The sequence below is a fragment of the Eptatretus burgeri genome, chromosome 13 (genome assembly GCF_056783735.1).
Source record: "Eptatretus burgeri isolate ZD-2024b chromosome 13, Ebu_testis_v1, whole genome shotgun sequence".
NCBI lineage: Eukaryota > Metazoa > Chordata > Myxini > Myxiniformes > Myxinidae > Eptatretus > Eptatretus burgeri.
In genome coordinates, this window is record NC_140973.1 from 12,666,751 (window position 1) to 12,686,120 (window position 19,370).

The 19,370-nt window shown below is 43.4% G+C and overlaps 1 protein-coding gene across 6 annotated transcripts in view; it reads left to right on the plus strand.

Moving 5' to 3' along the window:
• The first annotated feature begins 4,410 nt into the window (after nt 1-4,410).
• SFMBT1 (Scm like with four mbt domains 1) overlaps nt 4,411-19,370 on the plus strand; it is a 125,770-nt gene continuing 110,810 nt past the window's right edge. For 2 of the 6 annotated variants that reach the window (XM_085851160.1, XM_085851168.1), the window contains exon 1: nt 4,855-5,026. The gene's annotated coding sequence lies outside the window, so the exon portion shown is untranslated. The other 4 variants (XM_085851167.1, XM_085851161.1, XM_085851163.1 and 1 more) reach the window with 4 other exon arrangements.

A 19,370-nucleotide genomic window follows, 5' to 3' on the forward strand; every position in this document is an offset into this window, starting at 1 on the left:
AAACAACCATTTAATATATTTACAAGCTCTTCCCCAAAACAACCATTTAATACATTTATAAGCTCCTCCCCAAAACAGCCATTTATTCTACTTGCAAGCTCCTCCCCAAAACAGCCATTTAATATATTTCCAAACTCCTCCCCAAAATGAGCCATTTAATATATTTACAATCTCTTCCACCAAACAAACTCCTCTCCCAAAATAGACATTTATTCTATTTACAAGCTCTTTTCCCAAAGTAGCCATAAAATATATTTCCAAATCCTCTCCAAAAAAGAGTCATTTAATAGATTTACAAGCTTCTCTCCCAAATAAGCTCCTCTCCCAAAATAGCCTTTTAATATATGTACATGCTCCTCTCCCAAAACAGCCATTTAATACATTTACAAGCTCATCTCCAAAACAACCATTTAATACATTTATAAGCTCCTCCCCAAAATAACCATTTATTATACTTACAAGCTCCTCCCCAAAACAACCATTTAATATATTTACAAGCTCCTCCCCAAAACAACCATTTAATATATTTACAAGCTCCTCCCCAAAACAGCCATTTAATATATTTACAAGCTCATCCCCAAAACAACCATTTAATACATTTATAAGCTCCTCCCCAAAACAACCATTTATTATACTTACAAGCTCCTCCCCAAAACAACCATTTAATATATTTACAAGCTCCTCCCCAAAACAACCATTTAATATATTTACAAGCTCCTCCCCAAAACAGCCATTTAATATATTTACAAACTCCTCCCCAAAACAGCCATTTAATATATTTACAAACTCCTCCATTTGTATTATAGCACAGTTGTTTGTTTTTATAGACCTAGTTTTATGTTTTGGTTCTTGTTTCTTCTCTGAGCCCTCATTCAACAAGGCCCTTCCTTTCTTTCCTTGCACCCTCTGTCCTGTGTTCCCATTGTGCCCAATTGCCGTAAGTGGACTGGTGCTGTATGTATACACATTACACACATATACTTGTTTACAGGATGATTCACATTCACGTGTGCATGTTAGAACCCTATTACTAACTAACTTTATGGTGTTTTCCTTTTCATCACTATGCCAATAAGATAAGGGTATATACTTTCTTCCACCTGTCTCGGTTGGGTTTATATTCTTGATTTGTGATAGTCACCCTGAAGGAAGCTTCATATTCCTTAATTAACCTCTTTCACGCTGTCAATATTGATCCAGCTTTCCTTCTTTCAAACAACACACCCTGTCCTGTCGTCCGGCGACATCTTCTTTTCCACCTCGACGTTAGACCGTTTTCATCCATCAGCACCATTCCATCCTTCCAACTATTTGTTCACGTGTATTCTTTTCCAAAAACAAGGAATGTAAAACAATGATGAATGCTTTGAGCGAAATTTATATTTTCTATTTATTATCCTGCAGTTGAACATTCACAGTGGAGCTCAAGCAATATGGACAGTCAGCTAAATATTCATGCATTGATGGACGGCGGGCCGAGAGAATAGTGCAGAGAGAGAGAGAGACGTTAACGATCTTTGAATCCACGGGAGTTGAAGAGACTGACAAATTAGTAATGCAAATTCTCCCCACCAGCACTTCCAACAAGTATTGTGACGTCACCAGGTCTGAAGCGTGCACCTCATGCTCTCTGGGCTCACAGGGTCGTAGAATCGGAGGTCGCACTGGGTGCGATTCACATAAAAGTTGAACATTGCAAACACGACGATCCGTACGAAAAGAAAAGGTAGGAACTTTTGACACGCGCGAGCCGAAAGTGAGCAATCCATCACGTGACATGCTCTTAAAGCACGTGTCACGTGGACGCTCTTTATTTGGCCGCGAGCGCAACCGTTAAGCAACCGCGATCGGATCGTTGTGCAACGTGCTCGACCTGTGTATGTGCCGCAAGTTTGTCCAGAACCTCGTGTGTCCGTCGAAATCCGTCCGTCCGTCCGTCTGTCTGTCTGTCTGTCTGTCTGTCTGTCAAAGCTGCAATCCCAAATCCACGCTCCGCACGAGGGGTGGAGGCTTGTTCTTTTTCGTACACGTCTGCAAGAAATTCCTAATCTAATCAGTGCGGGGCACGTGTTCCGAGGACGACAATGAATCGACAAAAGTTTTGCAGGAAACGTGGGTTGCGAAATTCCGATGCAAATCCTCAGGGTGCACCTCCATCTACATGCATTGTCTTGTGTGTGTGTGTGTGTGTGTGTGTGTGTGTGTGTGTGTGTGTGTGTGTGTGTGTGTGTGTGTGTGTGTGTGTGTGTGTGTGTACGTACCCACATGTTTTTTTTTGGTTTTCTCTTGAAAACACAAAGTCCATAGAGTGTTATCGATTGGACACAATTCTCATGGATCGAGGCCATTCCCCGTGATGGTGCCTTTGAAACGGGCGACCGGACTCCATATTATAAATGGAGCTCGATTTTGATTCCTGCACGATCGGAGAAGAGGATTCGCCGGTTGGGGGTATAGATTACGATCTGATGATAGATCAAAACTACTACACTGTCCACAATATGTTATTAGACGCTGAGTGCCCCTGATATGGTCTTCAGTCCGACGGTGGGGTTCCACCGAGGTATTTATTTACAAACAGTCATCCATCCATGATCCACTCCATTATCAAAACTTGCACAATTCTCGGGAAAAGAATCGCAACTCATTTGATCACAATCGACATATATATATATATATATATATATATATATATATATATATATATATATATATATATATATATATATATATATATATATATATATATATATATATATATATATATATATATATATATATATATATATATATATATTGTTCGTGGGATCGCAATCAGCCGATTGGGGCAAACATCATCCATCGTCCACCCCCGGTGCATTGTGGGTAACGGGATAAGCGACCACCGTGGCTCGAAGACCACATCTTGAAAATGAAATCGTTGCAGTTGCAGTTGCAGTGGCGGCGGCAATTCCCGAGGACCTTGCGGGTCGTTTAAAGGTCTCCTCGATGGTACACCGAACGGCCCGGCGGTGTGCGGTGTGGCGGAGAGCCGCTGCACGACCCATTTGATAATGTACACGATTAAGGACATTTTTTTTGATGAATCGAAAGGTGAATTTGGCCTTAATGTTGACACTTTGGGAACGTCTTCCTGTCCGACCGAGGAGCTCGAGAATGATGACAAGAGCCGATTTTGTTGGACGGTTCCGCGAGCGGTTTCAAGAGGAACTTCATGGTTTAGTTTTTAATTGTTTCGTGCACCGACTCTTCTTCTTCTTCCTCCTCTTCTTCTTCTTCTTCATTCAATATCTTCTCCCGTCTCGTCAACGTCCTCCTGCCGCACTTTCTTCATCCTAATTAGTGGTCTCTCTCGAGCCTCCCTTCACCACCACCACAGCGCCATTTTTTGCCTTCCCGCCCATTCCTCGCGTGGCTTTTCCCTCATCTCTGAGGGGGGCGGGTCCGAGCGAGTCACCTCCTGGCTCGATCATCTCCGTACAGTTTCCACCACAGCATGTACGGGTCGTGCGAGAATGGTGCGGGAACCCCCCCCCCCGGCGAGCACGACCGCTCGCACAAACACCACAACCATGACCACGAATAAAAAAAAATTTTCTCTCTGCGTTTGTGTGAGGAAAACCGAATGAACTTTGAGGAGTTATTTAGATTTTTATTTACTCTTCTTCTTCTTCTTGTTAGTTTTTCTCTGCACACCACGGTTCGGAGTCTCCCCACGGACTTCTCACCGCCCAGCACGGACGAAGTCAGGTGGTGCCGGCTCGCCATGCCTTCATTATTAACGCGTTTCCACGACCGTCCGTGACGGTTTACTCGTCCCGGTCTCCCACACCCTCCTCAGTCAATTTCCACTCAGATTGGGCCGCATGCTCTCCGTGCTTGGTTTCCGTGTCCTCGTACGTTCGAAAGGTCTGATAATGATGATTCGTGCGGCGGATTCACAGACCTGTCGGGCAGCGGGGGTGGGGATGTGGACAGGCGGTGGTTTGCGGTCGCCATGCTCGAATTAAGGGCGCGTTTTGGATTAAATAAATATATGTGTTCAGGTGAGGTAGCGAAGCACTGCAGGTGTGGCAGGTACGAATCCCTTCGATGGAATTTAAAATAGTTCGAATGATTTGCTCTTCCATTCTTTCCCCTCTCGCTTCCCCCCAACCCCGACGTTTTTGCTCTTTTTGGGGGGGGGGGAGGTCAGTCACGTGGTGTGATTATTGTGGGACATGCGAGTCGAGGCGACAGGTAAATAATGCAGGTGTGGACGGTGTAAGTAAGAGGGGGGATGAGTCTTGTGGGTGGGTGGGTGTCTAATTAACGGGGAGGTGGTAATTAAGCAGGACTACAGTGGCAGGAAGGTGAGGAAGAAGGAGAAGAGTTGTCGGCGCCCTTGAGGAGCGGCGTCAGACCTTCAAGGACGACTAAACAGAGCGAGGTAAAGGCGGCAAGTGGAGTCCAGGAATGAGGTAAATGTAAAGGGGGAAATAAGAGGATAAAATGTCGGGGAACGGAAATACAAGGTGGAGTAAAAAAAATAAAAAAACAGAGGAGACGATGGTGGAAGTAGTGGTTGATGGTAAATGTGGTATATATATATATATATATATATATATATATATATATATATATATATATATATATATATATATATATATATATATATATATATATATATATATATATATATATATAAGGAGAGGGAAGGGGAGAAAAAGGGAAGTTGTTGATCTGACGAGAAAAAGAGGAAGAGTGGTGGGAAACGGGGGTGGGGGGTAGGCATAAAGAGGGGGGCGGGGGTCGAGGCTGGGGGAAGTGGAAGGAACGGAGCAAACTGCGGTAGTTGCAACGACCGACTTGACTCTCGGAGGGAGGGATATGCGGGGAGGGAGGGCGGCAGCGCAGGGCGCATGCGTGCCGCCGCTCCTCGATGCCATATTGGAATGAGACCCGGACGGCGCTGCCAAAGTGCCGCGGATCCTTGCACGCTCGCCCCTTTGAGACCCCGGAAAACTGCGCGGGGGGCTCTGCAAAGGTAGCCGCGGGTCTCTCCCCGCACGAAGCAAGCGCGATCTTCGCGTTTCCGACGCTTTTAGTCGGCGCTGGCGCGTCCGGAAAAGCTTTTTTTTCTGCGCGATATTTGGTCTGACACCCCCACCCCCTCCCTTCCTCCTAACCAACCAACCCCCACCACCCGCCCGACCTACACTACCACCGCTCCGCAACGAGCCGCGCCTCGTCCTTTCAACTTTGCTGCGAAGTGCCGTGCAGTGCATACAGTGTGCGTCCGTCGCGCGTGCTTCCATCCTCGGCTCCTTTGTGGGGTTTTTTTTTTGGTATTGTTTTTATTATTTATTTATCCCCCCCCCCACCCCGGGTTGTTGGATAATGAAAGTAAGATTTATTTATTTATTTAGTTCGTTTCTATTCCTCCCACCCACACGCCTTGTTACCACTCTTTACAAGTTTTGCCAATCTATCGTTCGTTATCCCCCCTCCCACATCCTTCCCTTTTCCATCGCTACTGAGTGTTTCTTCATATTTTTTCCTCCTTTTTTTTTCCCCACCTTCTGGTGATTCACGGTCTGTTGTAACCTTCGAAAGTGCGTTTTCCGTGCCTCGCGGATGTGCGATGGTCGTGGGGTCCGGGGGGGGGGTTGCATCAACAGTCATGACTGAGCCTGTTCTCCAGATTTGTGTTTGTTTATTGTTTGCTGATTGAACTAATGCCCGTCCTGAGTGTCTTCATGGAAGTTGAAGGAATAATGAGTTGTTTTTTTTTAATTATTATTTTTAATTGGCGTACTGAGTAGTTCGTTGTTCGACTGTGTTTAAAGTTCGCCTTCAGTCTCCTCTTGATTATTGGTGTCGGCGCGAGGGACATCCCTCTTGGCAACTCGTCTCGTGCTGTGAAGCGATGCGATGTAAAGGCAGGTGGATGTGCGAGGTGGTTCATTCGTCGATTTGTTGAATTTATTTTCGAAATCCTTGGTCGGGGGAGGTGAGACGGATGGGGGAATGCAAGTGTCTGGTAATGGGGGAAAAAAGGGAATCTGTTGGGGATATGCGAAAGGAGAAGAAGAATAATTTTTTTTTTTAGTTGTCATGAGGGTCTGAGGAGGCCCGTTGCAATGATGCCACACCACGTGCTCCCCTTCCATTTGAATCTGCACACCGTTGTGGAGATTTAACGTGATGAAGGAATATGGTGTAATAAATAAATAAACATCCTGCTTGTGGATGTTCAGAGTTCCGTGAACGCCAAATGTGTGTTCCAAGTTTTGGTTTTCCTGATCAAAGATCGGACTTTATTTCTCTTAATCCAGTCACGTGGTTTCCGCCCCCCTCCATGCGTCTTTAAATCCCACGGCGACCGGCAACTCGGACTCTGTCACTTGGAAGTGACGACGATTTGCGTACGGTGTGGACACGCGCCGTTAACGGACCTCAACTACAACGAGGAACTTCGGTTGAAGATGTTCACGTCGTACACCGTTTTGACTTGGCGTGTACGTCCACGCAAAGTACGATTTAATAGTGACCGCAAGGTGGCGCTATCCCGCCGCCGCATTCCAGAGGTCCGCGATGCCTGTCATCCCGCGAGCGAGCGGACCTCGTGCACACACCCCGCGCACACCCCGCGCACACCCCGCGCACACCCCGCGCACACCCCGCGCACACCACGCGCACACCACGCACACACCACGCACACACACGGGCGATGGGAACGAGCTTGACTCGAAGTCGAGCTCTTATCTCGGGTAAACACGTGCTCTTCTCAACAAGCTCGCTCTGCAGTCGAAGGGTGATCACCATCAGGCATTTCTCAGTTTCCCAGTTCCGACTAGGCGGTTGGATCAAAAAAATGGTCACTTTTAATAATACTGCCACGACTACCCATCCGTAGTGCTGGGGTCTTCGTCTGTCTGCAGAAGTGTTAATTACACCGTTTCTGGCATAATATGATACTTTTTCCTTTATTATTATTATTATTATTATTATTATTATTATTATTATTATTATTATTTCAGTACTGTACAGTTTTGGGGAAAATTCAAAGGACAATATCTGAGTGGAACGCTGCAGGTGTGCAATTGTTGCTGGACCATAATAATGTAAAAACACCTGATATAACGGAATTTAGCCTGACAAGATGGTGCAGAGGTTGTGCAACCTCTTCTTCTTCTTCTTCTTCCTCTTCTTCGACTTATTCAACTACTCTTTCTCTCTATCGAATGCAACCTGTGGCTGCTGGTTGGGACGCGGCTATGCCGCTGATGCAGTGTCCTCCTTACCAGTGCACTGGTACTCGCTTTGCCGACCTCAGAAGGATGACAGGCTGTCAACCTCCTGGTATATTAATTCAGCGGCCCAACGGGGCTTGAACTCAGGACCCTAGGATCCCAAGCCACCACCCTAACCACTAAGCCAACACCAAGCTTCTATCACTACTGAACCTGACTCTCTCATGGAGTCTTACAGGTTCACGACGATACCTTCATGATGCGCACACATGGGTATTCGATCTGATTTAACTGTGTTTTAAATGTCTCCAACGAAGAGGTCGTGGTGAATGATGGTAGTAGCTGGTTCCATTAAAGTGTCGGATGGCATGGTCGCCTCTTAGAAAAAGCACTGAGAATCTTGAGTTGCGTCACCATGTTGTAAATACTTGGACTTGTTGATCTCTCCTGAGCCATTGTTCATCTTGTACAGCATGTTAAGCCTGTTGGCCTACCTTATCTCCTCCAGCCTTTCCTATGTGAGACAGTTAAGCATTTTATCCACACATGTCAGCATCCTATCACAGTAGTTACCCCTACACAAATCTAGTGGCCCTTCTCTGGGCGTGTTGTTATATCCTTCAGGAGATATGCATCCCTTGCTACTGATACGTACTCTAATCCAGATCTGTCCATATTGTTATAGACAGCCACCTTTACTGTAGGACTACTGTGACCTAGAGTACTGTTAGCCTTGCCGGTGACGACGCTAGGTTTCCTGTGAAAAAGTGACACCAAGGTATTTACATTTTTCAGTGTTCTTAAGGGTCTGGTGGAGCAGGGAGTATTTTGTTCGGTGAGTATGCTTGGCATGATCCTATGACTGCATTTCTACCCATTAAATTAAATCTCCCACCGCTCAAGCAATGGCGGGTCATCTTGGAGTTCTCTATGGTCCTCTTTATCCAATATTTTCTTGAAGAGGAGGCAATCATCCGCAAAAAGTTTTGTGTGTGGGGAACCAACACACTCTGGGAGGTCATTTATTAAGGTTGTATGTAAGAACAGAGGTCCAAGCATTGTGTCCTGGACGACTCCCGACACTACATTGGCGAGGGAGGACAGTACACCTTCCACTAATCCCTACTTTGTTCATTTTACGAGAAAAGCCTCAACCCACATGAGTGTGTTGTTCCCGACTCTACAGTAGTGTCGTTTATGCAATAAGCAGGAGTCAGGTACTTTGTCGAAAGCCTTGCCAAAATCCAATTCGATGGTGTCAACTTTGTGTCCTCTTGCTAGATTGTGAGCGATCTTGTGGATCATGATTAGCCATGTCTTGCAACAACTTTTCCGTCAGAAACCTTGTTGGTCATCACAAAGAATGTCGTACTTTCATAGTCCTCCATGATGATGCTATGAACTATATGCTCCAGTATCTTGCATGTAATCATTCAGTGTCACAGGGTGGTCATTTAACAGCCAGGAGTTTATCTCCCTTCTTGAAGATGGGAACCATCCATGCCTCCCCCCCTAATCTCCTGGCAATTCATCTCGACCAAGAGACAGTTGGAAGTGGGTTGACAGTGATGGGGTGAATTTGTCGGCCACTATTTTGAGGATGCATGCTGGAATCGAGTCTGCATCACTGGCTTTGTCTGTCTTCAGATTCTTCAATAATACGCGACTCAAAATGACGTAATCTGCCCCAGATTGCTTGGAGTGCATGCTCAGAAACACCTTGTAACGAAGTCCACCGGGATAGCCTGGACGTGTATCATATTCGCCAGATGAGGATTGCAGCATGAAATGGCTCACTAGCTTTTAAAGAAGCCAGAAATACTTGGAAACATACCTGTGCGAAAGGGGTGTGCCTCTGCACAACAAAAGATTTGGAGAACTTTCTGAACTCATCCAGTTGATATGCATGCCGTACTGCAGAAACTCCTGACCATGTGGGCCCGTGAAAGGCCTGATGGTTCATTGATGAGCATTCTAACCAAACCTTTGTACTTCTTAACACCGATGGGAAGGACATATCTGGAGCTTGTTGATGCTCAGGGTAATTTTAAAAATAATTATATTTACTATTAATCATGTCGTGAGGAGGCTGGGGGGAGTGGTGTTTGGGAGTGCCGTTATAAATATATTTTTCTGTTGTCTTTCATGGCCACAAGATAAATTGCACTAGAAGACATCTATTGGTGAAAGGTGTGTGTTGTTGGTGTTATAACCACCGCTGCTGCTAGCTAATTGTGCGAACAAACGATTGTTGTATGAACCCAACTCCTCTCATCCACGGCTATTTTTGTGAGTCCGATTTGCATTGAGGAACCGAACAATTATGGTTAACAATTTTGAATTTGCCAATCTTTTATCTAAATGCAAAAAATTATGTTTAAAAGACTATTTGAATTACAGATTTTGCACCAACAACGGCAGGTTAAAAGTGCCTGGCAAGCAGAACCGAGTCGGTGCACGCACACACACCACACACACCATGCGCAAAAGGCCTCGTTGAGATTCATACGTCATTTGGTGACTCCATTGTGGATAGGTCGGTAAGGGCTGGCGTTTGCCCGGCATACTGTTCGTATCCTCTACTTTGAATATTGACTGGAACTATTCATTGAGTATCTCCGCTTTGCTCAAGCTGTTGCTTCTAAGGAAGCTTTTCCCCTTCTTCAGTGACATTCCACATGACTCTTGCCCCTTGCTTTCAACAAAGACCCAGAATATTTTGGGCTTAACTTCAAAATTTTTACTGACCACTTCCTCCAAGTAGTTCTTACTGTTACTCCTAATTTGCTACATCGCATGTTGTTTTAGTCTCTTGTATCAAACCATATGACTTCTTCATTATTGGTCATCTTTGCTTTTGTGTAATCATGTTTCCATGGATCGCTGGTCTTGTTTGTCTTTATCCACTGGTGGACCTTTCTCTATGACATAATCTGTGAGGTTACCGTTTTCCATTATTTCTTGAAACTTCATCAACAGTTATAAAGATTTTTCTCTGCAAATTTGTCGCTGAAGGCTGTAATATCTTGCCTAATGCACTTGGCGTCAGCCTATTTCCACAAGAATATTTGCCTGCGTCTTAGGTGGAGGGTGGTGTCACACGTCACAATGTCATGGTCACTTACCAATGGGTGGAAGAGGTGTACACCTTTGTTTGAGGCTCGGGTTTGTCGTGAGTCGAAGGTCGAGGGATCCATTCTCTGCCTGGAACCCAGACTAGACCTTTCAGCTGTCTCGTTTGTGTTCCACTCTCTCCCTGACTATAAACTTTTGGATTGGTGCTTTGCATGCAGGTTGTTGCATAATGCACATCACAAAATGTACCATCCCTCAGATGGATGTTAAGCTAGTGGGGATCCCTGTGCCAGCATTGTTTGGTGGACGTTAAATATCCCATGGTGTCCTTCGCTAGGACGAGGTGGGTTATCAGTGGCACCATAAACAAATTACGAATTCCTTCCACCTTCAATCAAATGTCAGACCTAACCAACCTGTTCATACAAGACTTGTGGGAAAAGCCTTCCCAGAAACTGAGCCCACAATAAGGTGGGAATAATTGGTAGTAGTTAAATAAGTAAGTAGTATTTGGATGATGCAGCTGCATTTGAACATTGTGCATTGCTTTCCCATCAAGCATGACAGCTGATTCATGAAACTGCTGTAATGCTTGTGCCCCACATGTTTTTCCTCTCTCTACAAGGGTGAGTATTATGGAAGAGCAAGGTTAAGTTGACAGTAGGGTAGTGAAATAACAAATAGGCATAACCAGCAACAAAAATAAATACAGAAAAAGAGCAATCTGAGATTGCAGACCCTTGACAGATCTTGTTTTGTGTGGTGTTTGTGGACTGGTGTGTTATGCAATTAATAAGAGACATAATTAGAACTGCCACTTTATAACTGCTAGCTGTGATGACCGGGTACCAAGAGGGCTCCCTTTGATGCAACCCCGTTTTGAGTGGACACCTGACCCTGACCCACGAGGTTTTTTTTATTATCCTGTTGAATTCAGAATGGGATTAAAATAAATTAAATTCAAATCACATGGAAGACCAAATCGGTATAGAGCATCATTAGAACGAACCCGAACAAGAAAAAAGAAAAGATGAAGTCATCAGGAGGAACCTGAATAGGATTTACATTTCAGCTGCTATTCCTCTACCCTCAAAACCATTCAGGCACAGCCAAGTGAGCCTTATTTAAAAAAAAAAATACACTAAAGACCCAGCCCAAATTAAATAATCCTGGCTGCCAGACCATGTAAGTGTCCTATCAAGTTTAAATTTAAAATGTGCATTCCCCATCACTACGAGATCACAATTGTGAAGTTTCATGTCGATTGATTAAGTCATTGCAGAGAAAACATTTAATATTTTTCTTAAATCCAATATGGCTGCCAAATCGTGTGACATCAATTATTCCTGAACAACATTGCGCACGCATGCCTTGGGGAACATTTGTTTGGAGTTTCCCCTCTCTGTCCAGCCGTTCGGGAGAAGAAGATTTTTATGTTTTAGGGTAAATCCAATATGGCTGCCAAACCATGAGGTGACCCTTTTGTTCCTCATGGATAGTTAGTTATATGTGCAAAGTTTCGCCTCGATCTGTTCAGCCATTTAGGAGATTTTTGAAGGTTTTTTTTTTTTTTTTTCCAAAATAGTATGGCTGCTAAATCACGTGGCCAATGAAGTCATCAATTTTTTTTTTTGTGGACCATTTTATCCCAAGATGACTCAAAAATTTCATACTGATCCGGTGTAGCGTTCTACATGTCTAATTATGATGTCATTAATAAAAAAAATCACACATTCCCCATGAGGAGTACTTGCTATGTGCCAAGTTTCAAATTTTTTTCTTGGTGCTGACTCAGAGATAGAGGTCCAAAGTTTTTCCATTTTTCCAACATGGCTGCCACACCACGGGACCTATGATGTTATACTTATCATCAAAACATTCTACATGAGTAGTTACACCAATGGTGAAAATTTTGTCTCAATCTGACAAGTGGTTGTGGAGAAACAGACAGACAAAGAAACAGACCCAAAGGCAATACCCTCTCCTTTGGCAAGGGTAAACAACTGAAAAGGAAAGGAGAGAGAAGGGGAGGAAACACTGAAACCAAGCGAGTACGAGGGTTGGGTTAGTAAGAGGTAATGGGGGTAATAAAGATCACTAGCAGGTTCCCGTCTCAGACTGTTTAGTAGATGTTTCACCTAAAATGGGCATTTTTTTTGTGTGTATATTGGTAGAAACGGGAATTCAACGTAAAGTGATGATGTGTACCCTTACACTTGGTACATGTTTACCTTGTAGATAATCGCGGGCCTCTCAGAAAAACTATCGTTGGTGATTAAAATTGGTAAAATACACTGCTACTTCATGTCGGATCGTTTTGTAAATGGTATCGTGCACAGCTTCAGTATTTTGTCGTCAACATGACACCAGCAATGTCAGTGTTTGTAAAGGTTAAGATGCCTTGATTACCTCCATGAAATTGCGTGAGAACACCCCGACTTGGTATTAAAGTATATATGGGTGGTGGGGGACGACGCATGCTGGTGGTGCACTGCCTGCTCAATGCCCTGGAGGGAAGAGTGGGAAAGAAAAGCCTCTGGAAGGCAATTCCATAGATGTGAGAAGCGAGGAGCATAGGAGTTGACATGTGCAGTCAGCGTTCTGGGTTGTTCTTTGATTGTTGTACAAATACCATTATTCCTGTTTCGCTGCATTCTGCTATTTGTGTCCTTATTTAGACGATGTTCAAGCCATTGGGAAAGTTTCAATATTCCAAGTCGGTTTTTACCTTGTTCATTGCTCTAAGATTAGGATTATTGCCGTACTTGTTGAAATTTACCTGTTAGGCATGTTCCTGGCAGTCAGGTTGGTGCCAGTTCGTTTTGGAAGTGACTGCTTATGTACATGTGGATATATTTCAAAATGACAATTTGCTGTTCCCATCTGAACACTTAGGTCCACTCATGATGCTGGGATCCCAGATTCCAATCACACACTGCTTACTTATTGATTGTTGGCTGATGTCCTTTAAAATTATGGTCAGAGCACACACATTTCTCCTAATGTCTTTGTCCACCAGATGAAGCGTGTACAAGATCATCCATGGGCCTTGGATAACTTTTTCATGTACAGTTAAAAGATCTGGTCCGGGTTCTAGGCAGAAAATGGAACCCTCGAACTTGTAACTCACAAATAATAAAATTCCCAATACATGTTTGTAAATTGTGGGTTTGATTTCACAATATTATGTAGAACAGAAAATTATTGTAGGTTGCTAATAGTTTTGGAAAAACCGGTTTGGGTTGGGCCATTTAGTCATATTTGTTTGGGTTGTGGCATTCACCAATGAGTATTTTAGTATGAGGACAGAATTTCAATTGAATACAATTACAACTACAACGGGACTCGATAGAGCACATACCCATGCCAGGCTGAACGATTGACGTTTTGTATCCCACTGATGGGCCGTATCGGGATCCAGACCTGAACCAAAATCCAATTGGCTTGTTCTTGTTACCTAACCAACTCCACAACTTTTTGAGATATCTTGCTATATATCATTTTTGGCTTATCTCTCAATTATGAAGCATCATGAAACAAATTGTAGTATCCGGATCGAGATGGTCATCAAAATCTAATCAATTCTACCTTGTCACACAGCCAACCTGTCCACCACATTTCGGCTGAATCCATCCACAACTTTTTAAGATATCCAACTCATACAGACAAACAAACAGACAGGTAAAAACATAATCTCCATCCACTTCCAGTGCCGGAGGTATTTAAGTTTTATTTAATGGAAGTGTTTTTCCAGAATATCTGTTGCATTGCAATTCCTGCAGACAGGTAACTTTGATGGAAAACCTTCTGATTGGCTGTGCAATCGTAGAGCATCACATCAAAATTCCTGAACTAATTATTTTATGAGCAATATTTTTCATGGTCGAGCGATCTGTGTAGTTCATGTTTGCTTCCAGTTTGGTATAAGGAGGTCGAAGGTCGTGAATGCCATAAAATGATTGTGGTGAGCTATTTCATCATACCTTAGTGCTCATCATTATGTAAATGCAATCATGCCCTTCCAATCACCCAAAGGAAATGTGTGTAACAATTATGTTGTAATCCCAGAAAGTTTCAAAATTTATTTCTTTATTTATTATTTCCTTGCAGTGCAGCAAATAAAACATATTTGTGATCTATATGTATGTATATATATATATATATATATATATATATATATATATATATATATATATATTTCCACTGCATCCTCTACCCTTTACTTTAATTTTATTTTTTGGATATCTCTCCCATTTTTATTTTAAAAATTTTTTTCAAATAACTCCAACTCTGAGGTTTGGGTAATTAATGTGTACTAATAGGTGTGACATTCTGACACTATAATGGATCGGTGAGTGATTGAGTGGTACTCAAGCTGTTGTTGAGAGCTTGTTCGATAAAGTCCATTTAAGTTTATTTAAATTAAACGATATTGGTAATTGATATATGAGCTTGCTCCTTGCCTATGCTTAACGCCCTTCTCCCCATTTATATGCTTGAGCAGCGGTCCCTGACATTTTTGGGTACAGGGACCCCTTCTGCACCTCTGACAATTTTGCAGACCACCATGCATGACTACAATAGTGACACACATTTGCTTAGTGCTGATACTTCCCAGCTCACACTACGATGCAAGCAGGATGAATGACAGCCATCCATGAATGCTTGTGTTTGACATGCATTTGCCATTGTTTAGTGCTTGCCATCATTTGGTGTTTTCCATCATTTACCAGTGCGAGGAGGCTGTTGTTCCCCCACCCCGCCCTCGCCCCCGCCCCATGGACCCCAGCTGCTGATGGCTTCATGGAGCACAGGTTGGCAGCCACGACACTCGAGCATACTGTTCTGCTCTGTTCCTTACGTATCCCTACCTGATGAAAATTTATTCAGGTATTCTCTTTGACAAATGGAACTGGGGGCATGTGTTTATTATATACACATAGGGTGTGCAAAATGACAACATTTGATATAAGGGGAGAGGATAGAAGAGAAAATGGAAGGAAGTGGAGAAAAGAGGAAACCTTTTAGGGAAAGGAACCAATGTGCATGATCATGAACACTCACATCTACTTCTTAATCGATCAATGTACATGATCATGACCACTTGTATCTACTTTTCAATCAATCAATGTACATGATCATGAACACATATCTACTTCTTAATCAATCAATGTACATGATCATGAACACTTATATCTACTTCTTAATCAATCAATGTACATGATCATGAACACTTACATCTACTTCTTAATCAATCAATGTACATGATCATGAACACTTATATCTACTTCTTAATCAATCAATGTACATGATCATGAACACTTATATCTACTTCTTAATCAATCAATGTACATGATCATGAACACTTACATCTACTTCTTAATCAATCAATGTACATGATCATGAACACTTATATCTACTTCTCAATCAATGTACATGATCATGAACACTTACATCTACTTCTTAATCAATGTACATGATCATGAACACTTACATCTATTTTGTAATCAATGTACATGATCATGAACACTTGCATCTACTTCTTAATCAATGTACATGATCCTTAATCAATCAATGTACATGATCATGAACACATATCTACTTATTAATCAATGTACATGATCATGAACACTTGCATCTACTTCTTAATCAATGCAGAATCCCAGAAGTCATCAATGCAAAATGTAACACCATTTTGTTCATGTTGTGATAGTTTCAACTCGACGAGAGATTAAATTGTGCATTAAAGATTGCAATTTGTGAGCTGTATTGAGTTTAAAAATGCAACATGTAGATAATTTCACCATGCAAGTCACATCGAGGAGAGTGGGTGTCTTTCTCTGTTATAATGACTGATATCCCTGATGGCTAATGTTTGTGTCGATGAGTTGTCAGCATCGTTCATTCTGAGGAAGGTTAGGTATGGGAGCACGCATCAGAGCAGCACGTCGCTGCGTCCGCTTTCCGCCGGTACTCCAGGGGCCTCCGTCTGGCCATCCCCGAGACAGATGCCTGGCCCATTCCCATCTCCTTGAGATGCTGATCAACCTGCTGCAACCACGAGGCATGTGGTCGGCCCATTGTCCTCCTCCACTCAGGAGACTCCCTCGCTGATAGAATCTGGTGAGCAGGATCAGCGTCAGGAAAATGAGCCACATGTCCATACAGCCACAGCTAACACTCATGGACGATACAGGTAACAAATCTCATTTGAGTCTCAGCAACCACTCGTTGGATACAGTCCGACCAGCGATAGCCAAGGATTCTCTGAAGAGACCTGGTACCAAAGGAATGAAGTTTCCATCTCAGATCCCTGGTCAGAGTCCAAATCTCACATCCATAGAGCAAGACTGGAAGCACCAAGGACCTGAAGACTTGGACTTTCGTCCTCCCGCACAGGTACTGGCAGCGCCACACCCCATGATGCAGTGAATTAATGACTCCTCAGGCCCGACCCAGACATCTGTTGACCTCTATCTCACAGCCAGCAGAGACATGAATATCACTGCCTTGGTAAGTGGATCTCTCTGTGACATCAACATCCTCACCACAAACAGGTACAGACAGGATAGCAGCATCCATGATGTCATTGAACGCCTGGATCTTAGTTTTGACCCAGGAAACCCACAATCTCAGCGTCTCCAACTCCTCATTCAGCACCTCGAGGGCCCCCAAAAGGATATCTAGAGTCTCTGCAAAGATGACTGCTTCATCTGCGAAATCAAGGTCAGAGATCTTGACATTCCCAAACGATGCACTGCAGCTTGATATCTCCGATATCCTCCCCAGAATTCAGTCCATACAAGTGCTGAAAAGTCGGGGGGGGGGCAGTACACACCCCTGACAAACTCCAGTAACAACTGAAAACGAGTCAGAGATAATATCACCACATATCAGAGTATAGTTCAGACATCAGATCGATCAGTTTTGGTAGCATCCCATGAAGACCAAGAATCCTCCAGAGGGCATCCCGATTCACTGAATCGAACGCTTTACAGAGATCAACATAGGCTGCATGCAGCCCCTGCCGAAACTCTCGTCTGCATTCGGTGAGGACCCAAAGAGCAAGGATACAGTCAATCGTTGACCTCTTTGGTGTAAAGCCTGACTGGTCTGGACGCTGGTGCTCAAACAGATGGTGGCGAACCCTATCAAGAATGATCTGAGCAAACACCTTGCTCGGCACTGAGATTAGCGTCACCACGTCGGTAGTTGTTGCAGTCTTGGCGATCACTCTTCCCTTTCCAGATAGGGACAACAAGGCCCCTCTTCCAGTCAGTTGGGATGATGCCTGTGTTCCAGGCAGAACACAGAACTGCATGCAATGACACTAGTATAGCATTTCAACCAATCTTGAGAAGTTCAGCATGGACGCCACAGATCCCAGGAGCTTCACCCCATTTCAACCGGTTCACCGCAGCCTGTTTCCACAAACAAAGGTTTCCATTGCCTCACAAGGAGCTCCTCTGCCCTTTGACATGTTTTGTTCTTCATCCTGATGGGTGTCCATATCATACACCCTCCTCACCAAGAAACTTGGTGGGGGAGACGTTTCAGTCGCTGACAACCCGACCATGGGACAGGTTAGTACAGGTTTACATGGTACCTGGAGTAAGTCACAGATCTGATCTGACCTAACCTGACTTGTGGCCTGACTCTGAGGGAAATACGTGTGGAAACGAAGTTGAACATTTTAAATTTTTTTTTTTTTTTTTTTTTTTTGCATCCCTCTCGCATGTCAACTGTTTAAAACTGTGCAACGAGAAATAAATGAGCAATTTGAGAATTGTTTAAATTCTTGAAATAACTTGCAAATTGTTAAATACAAACTACTGGTCTATCAAGTTTGATTGATTCAATGCACATCTCATAATATACGTATGTATACAGTGCCTTCAGAAAGTATTCACAATCCTCGACTTTTGTCACATTTTGCTTCGTTAAAATCTGAATTTAAAATGGATTAAATTATCACCGATCTACACAAAATACCTCGTAATGACACAGTGAAATCATGTTTTTCGAAATTTTTACAAATTCATCAAATATGAAAAGCTGAAATGTCTTGTGTCTTTAAGTATTCAACCCCCTGAGTCAATACTTTGAAGAAGCGCCTTTGGCAGCGATTACAGCTTCGAGTCTTCTTGGGTATGTCTGTACTAGCTTGGCACATCTGGATTTGGTGATTTTCTTCCTTACAGATGTGCTCGAGCTCTGTCAAGTGGAATGGGGAGCATTGGTGAACAGCACTCTTCAAGTCTTTCCACAGATTTTCAATGTGATTCAAGTCTGGGCTTTGGCTGGACCACTCAAGGACTTTCACGTTCTTGTTCCAAAGCCATTCCGGTGTTGCTTCGGCTGTATGCTCAGTGTCATTGTCCTGTTTGAATGTAAATCTTCACTGCAGTTTAAGGTCTTTTTCACTCTGAAGCAGGTTCTCTTCAAGGATTTGCCTGTATTTGGCTCCATTCATTGTTCCCTCTATCCTTACAAGTCTCACAGTCCCTGCTGCTAAAAAGCATCCCCATAGCATGATACTGCCACCACCATGCTTCACAGTAGAGATGGTGCTCGATGGGTGATGAGCTTCGCTCGTTTTCTACCAGTTTTCGCACTTTGCACTCAGAACAAAGAATTAAGTTTTCATCTCATCAGACAACAGAATATTTTGCCTTTTTGTAAACACAAGGCATGCTGTCATGTGCCTTTTTTTTTTCTCAAGAGTGGCTTCTGCCTGGCCACTCTCCCATTAAACCTAGATTTTTGAAGTGCTGCAGAGATTGTTATCCTGAAGGCAGATTCTCCCATATCAGCCAAGGAACTCTGTAGTTCTGTCAGAGTGGTCATTTGGTTCTTGGTCACCTCCCTGATCAAAGTCCTTCTTGCTCAGATTGGTAACATGGCCAGCTCTTGGAAGAGTCTGGGTAGTTCCATATTCTTTCCATTTCCTAATGATGGAGCTCCCTATGCTCTTTGGAACCTTCAACACACCAGAAATTATTTTATACTCTTCCCCAGATGTATCCCTCCTCACACTTCTATCTCTGAGTTCTGCGGACA